General features: G+C 49.3%; 1 long non-coding RNA gene across 1 annotated transcript; it reads left to right on the top strand.

Annotated features, from left to right (window-relative positions):
* The first annotated feature begins 584 nt into the window (after positions 1-584).
* LOC115516701 lies at positions 585-4,558 on the top strand. Its single transcript, XR_003969622.2, has 2 exons — positions 585-731; positions 2,777-4,558. It is a non-coding gene; the product is annotated as an uncharacterized LOC115516701 (long non-coding RNA).
* The last annotated feature ends 3,085 nt before the right edge of the window (positions 4,559-7,643 follow it).

The following is a 7,643-nucleotide window of genomic DNA, read 5'->3' as shown; positions in this document are numbered from 1 at the left end:
AGGAAAACCTTTCTTTCCTCCCCCTGCTTCGCACTCTGTACTCCAGCTGGCTCCAGACGAGGTCAAGAATTCCCCAATCGGCAAGATGGGCTGCCTGTGTAAACTTTATGGCTTCTTTGAGGGGTGCTGCCGGGGACGAGGGTAACAGGCCATGGGGATTCCTCGATTCTTCTACTGCAGAAGCATGTGCATGCATGTGGCCACCAAAGATGCTCCACAGAAATTCTCACCATCGCCCTCCTAGTTATTCATTCATTAACATTTATTCCCTGGAGAAACTGTTCTGGAGTGAAACCCTAAAAGAGGGCAGGTCCGGGATGGCTTGCCAGGGTCTGTCATAGATAGGCTTTTGTAGACAAGTCCTGGCCAACAGCTTAAGGGGAAACAAGGTCTCGGGAGGCCCCTGGCTGTCTGATCATGTGACCCCCTTGGCTTCGTTACAAGGACGTCCTGTTCCTCTTGGAGTGATGGCTCTATTGGGGAAGTGACTGTGTCATATCTGGGACAGGAAAAAAAGCTATTTCAAGTCCTGAAGTAATCGCTCACTCAGTTAGTGCAGCCTTTTCAGGAACTGCCTGGACAGTGGAGAAAGACCAGTCCTGAGGGAGGGTAACCAGAAGCCAATGTTGCTATGGCAAAGGCAGACCACCCTGGAGGGAGAAGAGGAGACAGACTTGCCACATCACTCCTCAGCTGAAACACATTTCTGGAGGGCCATGAAGTGATGACAGGTGGGAATCAACACACATGACCCCCAAACCAAGATGCAGAGGCCTCTCCACACTTCTAGGTCCAGGGAAGGATGGGAATGTCCTCATGCTCACAACATCCTTGGGCTGGCACCTGAGGGCTGGGAAGGTCTCTTCTGGACTGGTTAGTGTCCCCTGTGTGCAATGAGACACTCAAAAAGCCCTATGGGTATATTTTCTTCAGGAATCCTGGGAGTTAGACCCAAAACTTAATAATTTCCTTATCGCTAGGGTAGAATGAGGGAAACACGGGTTATATTCAGAAAGTTCACGGGCCCACACCTAATGACCAGTCAGTGGTTTGACCACCACTCTTTTGGAAACTAAAAGGGGGAAAGGCTGTACTTCTGGAAAGATTAGCTATGTTTTCAGTTTCATGCATTTGTCTGAACACTGTAGGTGCTCGACATGTATTTATTGGAGGAATGGGGTCGTGTTTACGTGTAGCATTTTTATGTTAGTCTATGTTCTCAATTTCCTCGAGAACAGAGGCCCATACATCTATGAGTCTCCGGTTGGTAGAAAGATTCTGAATCTAGATTTCACTTCTCAACAATCAATTAATCAATCAGGTTAATTTGCTTCACGGGCCTGACAAATAAAAAATAGAAGCAGTGAAAGGAAGAAGTGATTTACTACAAGTCTATAGAGCTCTTGGTTTACCTCCAGGAAACTCTGGCCTCACCCAAGGGGTCTCTACATTATCATGCAAAATCAAGAATAACATTGCTCTCAGAAATTCCAGGGCAGCTGCCATTTTGAGCATCTAGGTTGGAGACGGTAGATATTTGGTATGATTGCTAATGCTTTGTATCCTGTGCCCATGACAGACATCACTAATCAATCATTATAACTCTATACCTGGAGGCCTTCTCAGCACCGCATTCCAAGCAGCCACAACCGATCAACTAGAATTCACACAGAAAAAGAAATCAACTTGTCATCCTTATTCCAGCCCATGATGGTTTATGATACGTTTATATCCTAAATCTATCTGGAAATTCTCACAGTGCTCTTTATAATGACAGTGAACACCAAAATTACAGAATTACAGATCTGAAAGGGACCTTAGAGATCATCTAGTTTAATTCAAAAGACACGATGAGCCTAGAGCATCTTATACGGCAAAGTGGGCCACTGAAGTCCAGAGAGGTTAAGCAACTTGCCCAAGCTTAGAGTTAACACCTTAAATGTTAACAAGCTTAAATGCTAACATCATTAACAATCCCTTATGTCTGTACAGTGCTTCAGAGATGAAACAGTACTTCTACCTGAAACATCTCATATGATCCTTAATTCATTCACCCAATAAATATTTATTGAATTCCTACTGTGTTCCATTGTACTATGCTGGAGATCAGAAAATCGGCACTTAGCGGGGCCTGGGTGGCTCAGTCGGATAAGTGTCCAACTCTTGGTTTGGGTTCAGGTCACGATCTCAGGTTACGATCTCATGATTTGTGAGTTTGAGCCTGACGTCAGGCTCTGTGCTATCAGCTCAGAGCCTGCTTCGCATTCTCTCTCTCTTTCTGTCTGCCTCTCCCCTGCTCACGTGCACGCCTTATACACTTGCACTCTCGGTCTCCCCAAAAATAGACATTTTTTTTTTTAAAGAAAACCAGCAGTTAGTAAAGAAAAAGGAAAAACGGGTTTGATTCATTTGTTATAGTTACGTGGGGAGCCTTAAAATAATCCCATGACCTGGGCAAGACAGACACGACCCTCCTCAGTCTTTTAGGTACTAGTGGGGATGAGAGTTAAGAGAGAACATGACGCTGATTAAAAAAATGGTAGCTCTGGGATTCACACGATCCCTCAAGTTGCCACTTTTGAGTGAAGTCACTGCTCGGTGACATGCAGGGACCAACTTTGCAGACCCATCAATCATTTCTTAATCTACTCTCTCCCCCATTTCAGAATGCACAGGGTACGAAGAGGTGGTCCTGGATCTACCTCTCTATTCAGGAAAAGGTGGTGAATTCTCTCCTGCCTGTCTGAACAATTTCAAAGGGGCTTTTTTTCTGCAGACCTGTGACCTCTGGCCCTGCAGCCCACACGGAGTGGCGAGGAGCACAGACATGGGAATGCAGAGTCCTGGATCCTGTGCCCCTTTCTGGCTCCAACCAGCTAGCTCATCTTGGACAAGTCACATTGTCTCTCTAGGCCTCAGTTTCTGCTTCTATAAGGAAAATAGGTTGAGTCACAAGATCGCTAAGCCTCCTTCCCCTGACATCTGACAATTCTGCCCGCCCAAGGAAGAGACAAGCTGCTCAGCCATATTTCACCTTCTTTGACCAGACATCGTATGTCACAGCTGTCTCTGCAGCCCAGAACCACCAAGCAAACAGCAGCCTCACGAAAGGTAGCGAGGTCTAGCAAAGCCCAAAGTCCCAAGGTGTAACTAATCATGGATCCAACTGATCACGAGGCAATCAATTCCTCCTCACACGACATGGTTTCTTCTTCCTTTGCACAGCGATAACGACATGATCAAAGGTGAAGCCTCATACGGAAATGCTTTGAAAATATTAAGATGCACCCATCAACAAGGGGGAAAAAAAGCTGACCTAGGTCAGCTTTTTGTTTTGGAAAACAGCATTTTGACAGAGACCTGTAAGGCGAAAGACAAAAAGAACTATACGAAAACACTGTATTCTCATTAGAAATTGTTTTCGCAGGGATATGGATTAGTGATTCTGAAACTACGTGTATAGTAAGGGGAACAAATAAGTGTAGGAGTTGTAGACAATGGGAGTCCATTTGGCATTGTCAGAGTAAGAAGGGACAGTGAGGAAAGGCAGGAGGCCAGGACAAACCCAGTGGTGCTGGATTCAAGTTGGAGGTATCAGGGTGAACTTGTTTTTATTTACATATATATAGAGAGACAGGTGTAGAAATGTCGATATGTGCTTATACATTGGCTACTCTACATTCATATGCTTCCTAAAGCAATGACCCAGTAGCAAAGAACATACCCAGCCCTCAGAACTTGGTTTCCAAATACCATCTTCCCAATAAAGGAATCAGGGCTCCCTGGAGAGAAAGAACTGATTTTAACGCAGGGAAAAGAGCCTGAAGCGTTGTATAGGGTCAGAAGGTAAGGTAATGGGAAACCAAATGGAAGCATGTCAAAAAGACACAGGGACCAACCCGAAAGAGATCCTAATGACCAGAGCTAGAACAATTTGAGCAACAATTTGAAAAGGTACTGGATTGTAACTCAAATGATAAAATCGATGTCCCTGAATCCATCCTGATATAAACAAATAATTTAATAAATAAGTAAATTACCGGGAAGAGACAAATCTTTATAGAGGAATTCCAAATTATAGATGTAGATTCTCCCCCCTCCAGGGAGTGGGGTTTCAGTTCCCTCCCTCTGAGTATAAGCTGGACTTAGTGATTCACTTCCAATCCGTAGCATCTAGAAAGGGGAAAACAGTAACTTTACAGTGGAGAAAACTGGCAGAGCCATCCACCCATGTGATCAAGGTTAACCTCACCATTGATTAGTCATGTTGATATCACATACTTCCTGATATAGGGTGGAAAGCAAGGGCACTTTGCATCTGTGGTATACCTCCAGAAAATCCATAACTCGGGTCTAATCATGAGAAAACTTCAGAGAAGCCTAAATCGGGGGACATTCAATAAAATACCTAAAAATGTCAAGGTCGTGGAAAATAAGGAACAACAGAGAAAGCTTCACGGATCACGGGAGACATGGTGCGGTATGGTATCCTGAAACAGAAAAGGGACATTAGTGGAAAAACAGGGGGGAATCCAAATAAAGTCTGTAGTTTAGTTCACGGGTGTTACACCCTCGTTAATTTCTTAGTTAAGAAACCCAGGGAAATGTTATCTGTAAGAAAGGGTCATTACACCTGCATTTAGAGGTAACGCTGGAATTCTAGACCACTAACTGCAGGGTGCCACAGATGTGACAGCGGCCAGGCCCCAGATACGCCACTGTTTGGAACCAATTCAGGGAGAGGACCCAGGTAAAGGGAGAGAGGCCTGGCTGCAAGCTACTGCCAACGAGGGTGGGCTGTGGAAAGCTGTCTGAGGCCTTCCTAGACTGAGTGATTTCTCAGTGACATTAACAAGCTTCCTGCAAGAAACCACTTGTGTTCCCTCCCTCGGTTCTTACCTCTAGGCAGTCATTCTATGGGAAGCTGTTTCTCTCAAAGGGGCCCGGGTTGTGATCAGAATCTATTGTCAGAGAGACAGACATTTCCTTCTCCCACGCGAATGCCAGGCGGGGGTTGGTGCCAAACGGTCACAGGACCCTCATTTTCTGCAACAGTGATTGCTTTGTGCGAAGGGGGCAAGATGCCAGGGCAACTGCTGGGGAAACTGCCTGTTGCCCAGCATTGCAGGGCCCCAAACGTTTGGGGAATTTCAGACCGAGGCCAGGGGAAGAAAGAGAACTTGACCGCGTGATCCCCGCCATCTCCTGGGAGTACTTGCCAGGGAGAGAATGGTGAGACACTGCTCATTCCTGACGTGCAGATGAAGGAGCAACACCGGTGGCCCGTGAGCACAGTCCGTCCAGAAGGGACAACGTCTGAAGCTGAGGGTCCTCCAGAAAGCGTCACCGGGTTAGCCGAGCTTTTCGGGTGGAGGGGTTAATTCATTTAACTGCTTAACTTCCGTAATTTGGTTCTGATAGAGATCTTTTTCAAGCTCGTTACTCACTCTCCCTGCCTCATTAAGCAGAGCTTACAAAATATAAATTAACCTTTCCTGGGTAGTCGAAGGCGGTCGTGATGAACACCAGTAATGCCACAGGGCTGAGACACAGAAGTGCATTCAGCATTTGGGACATTTGCTGAATGGGTGGTGATCTCAGCAATGGCCCTGAAAGTTGCTTTTTCTAAAAGAATCCCTGACATCAGCTTGTTTTTCCTGCAGAAAAGTGCAATGCGTGTTCCCTCTTCTTCACAAAGGCAAAACAGAACATTGGCCCCAGAAGTTGTGTGACCTTGGCCAAGTGATGTCATCTCTTAGTGGCTCAGATTCTTCATCAGGAATAATGTCATGAAATTAGATTATGCATGTTTAGAACATGCATGAGAAGCATTAGAACAATGCTAAGAACAGTGTCCACTCATCACGTGAGAAGAATTCAATGTGTTCATTATTCCTATTCGCTGATGAAGACAAGTCCTCAGATCCGGTCTATTCAGTCTATACATCCCTTTTGCTGTGTGCTCACCAACATCAGCTAGCTGATGGGACCCCACGGCCCTGGACCGCCCCTGGCTTCATGTGGCCACCTGTCCTGCTGATTCTAACCAATGCGGCTCACCTCCAGCCCGTGCCTTGTCTAGTACGAAAGGGCAGAAAGAGATTTCCCCGCATCAGGGTCCTCACTGGACCACAGGCCCTCTTGCAATCCATCCTGCGACGTCCCGGAAGGAAGCGCCCTGCAAATGTGCGCTCGGGACAGCGGCAACAGGCTGATTGGCCATTAAACAACTGTGATGTCTGGGAGAGGAACAGAGTCGCAGGTCGGGGCTCTGGGCGCTTTCCCCCTGGATTGGAGGATGGGTGCAGATGGATCTAGAAAGCCCCCTCGGGAAGCAGGGGGAGGGCCCAGGACTTCATCAGGAATTGCGGGCGCTGGTTTTGGGTGGGGGGGGGCGGTGCTTGGGGTGGGTCAGAGCAGTCGGGGTACCGGCTGGCCAGCCCCGATCGCGATCACCCTTCCCGCCAAAGACCTCGAGAAACACATTCTCGGGCCTCGACGTTCGCCTTCCCACCGGGGATTTCACTCGCAGCGCTCCCAGCTGGGAGGAAGTCGGGCAGGACCGCACCCTCGGCAGCCTCGCCCTGCGCCCTGCGCCCTGCGCCCCGGGCCAGGCCCTGCCCCCACCCCGGAGGCTCCGCCAGTCTCCCCGCCATTCACCGATTTACCGAGCCCCAGGACCCGCTGCTTCCCCAGGTCATCCCCGAGCTGCCCCCGCCGCCCAGCAGGGGTGCGGGTAGGCAAAACCGGGAGGCCGCTCTCCGCCCGCTACAGGGCGCAGGAGCGCGGTTCCCACCCGACCCTGGGCACAGGCCGGAGCCCCGCGCAGACCCAAGACTGGGGAGACTGGTGCCCCGCAGTACCCCTCCCACGCGAGGACCAACCCCTGCGTTTCTGCGGCCTTCCTTCTCCCCTGCTTTGGCGGATGCCATCCTGCAGACGCCCCCCCCCCCCACCTGCCCGACTCTGCCAAGGTCGGGAAGGAGCTTGCCCTACCCTCACTGCCGGAGCCCTGCCCCTCTGTGTTTGGTACCGCCCTCTTTCCTTGTAAATACGGCCGCCTGCATACCTGCCCCTACCCTCGCTCCACTAACAGTAACTCAATGAAGGGGTGAGCAGGGGGCCAGGCAGGTTTGGGGGCGCCCCTCTCCTGGAAACCTGCGATCATTTTTGCCCTCCCCTTCCTCTTTTTCTTTCTCAATATCAGTCCCTCTGCTCCCACCTCCTTCGGTCTCCGTTCCCTGCCCTATCCCTTCTTCTGGCTTGCTCTCCTTTGGCTGGCTGCCTGCTGCCTGCCAGAAACGCCCAGAAGACCTGAGAGGGCTCCCTTGGTCCCCCCAGAGCTTCTCCCGGCCTTCACTCTAGCTCCTTCTCCACTTGGCTTGGCCCATGTGGTCTTTTTTTTTTTTTTTTTTATGTTTTTATTTATTTTTGAGACAGAGAGAGACAGAGCATGAGCAGGGGAGGGGCAGAGAGCGAGGGAGACACAGAATGTGAAGCAGGCTCCAGGCTCCGAGCCGTCAGCACAGAGCCCGATGCAGGGCTCGAGCCCATGAACCGTGAGATCACGACCTGAGCCGAAGTCTGACGCTTAACCAACTAAGCCACCCAGGCACCCCAACCCATGTGGTCTTTTTTAAGGA

This window comes from Lynx canadensis, chromosome B3 (assembly GCF_007474595.2).
Source record: "Lynx canadensis isolate LIC74 chromosome B3, mLynCan4.pri.v2, whole genome shotgun sequence".
In the NCBI taxonomy this organism is placed as follows: Eukaryota; Metazoa; Chordata; class Mammalia; order Carnivora; family Felidae; genus Lynx; species Lynx canadensis.
The sequence above is the reverse complement of the archived record's forward strand: the minus strand, read 5'-3'. Positions and strand labels throughout refer to the sequence as shown.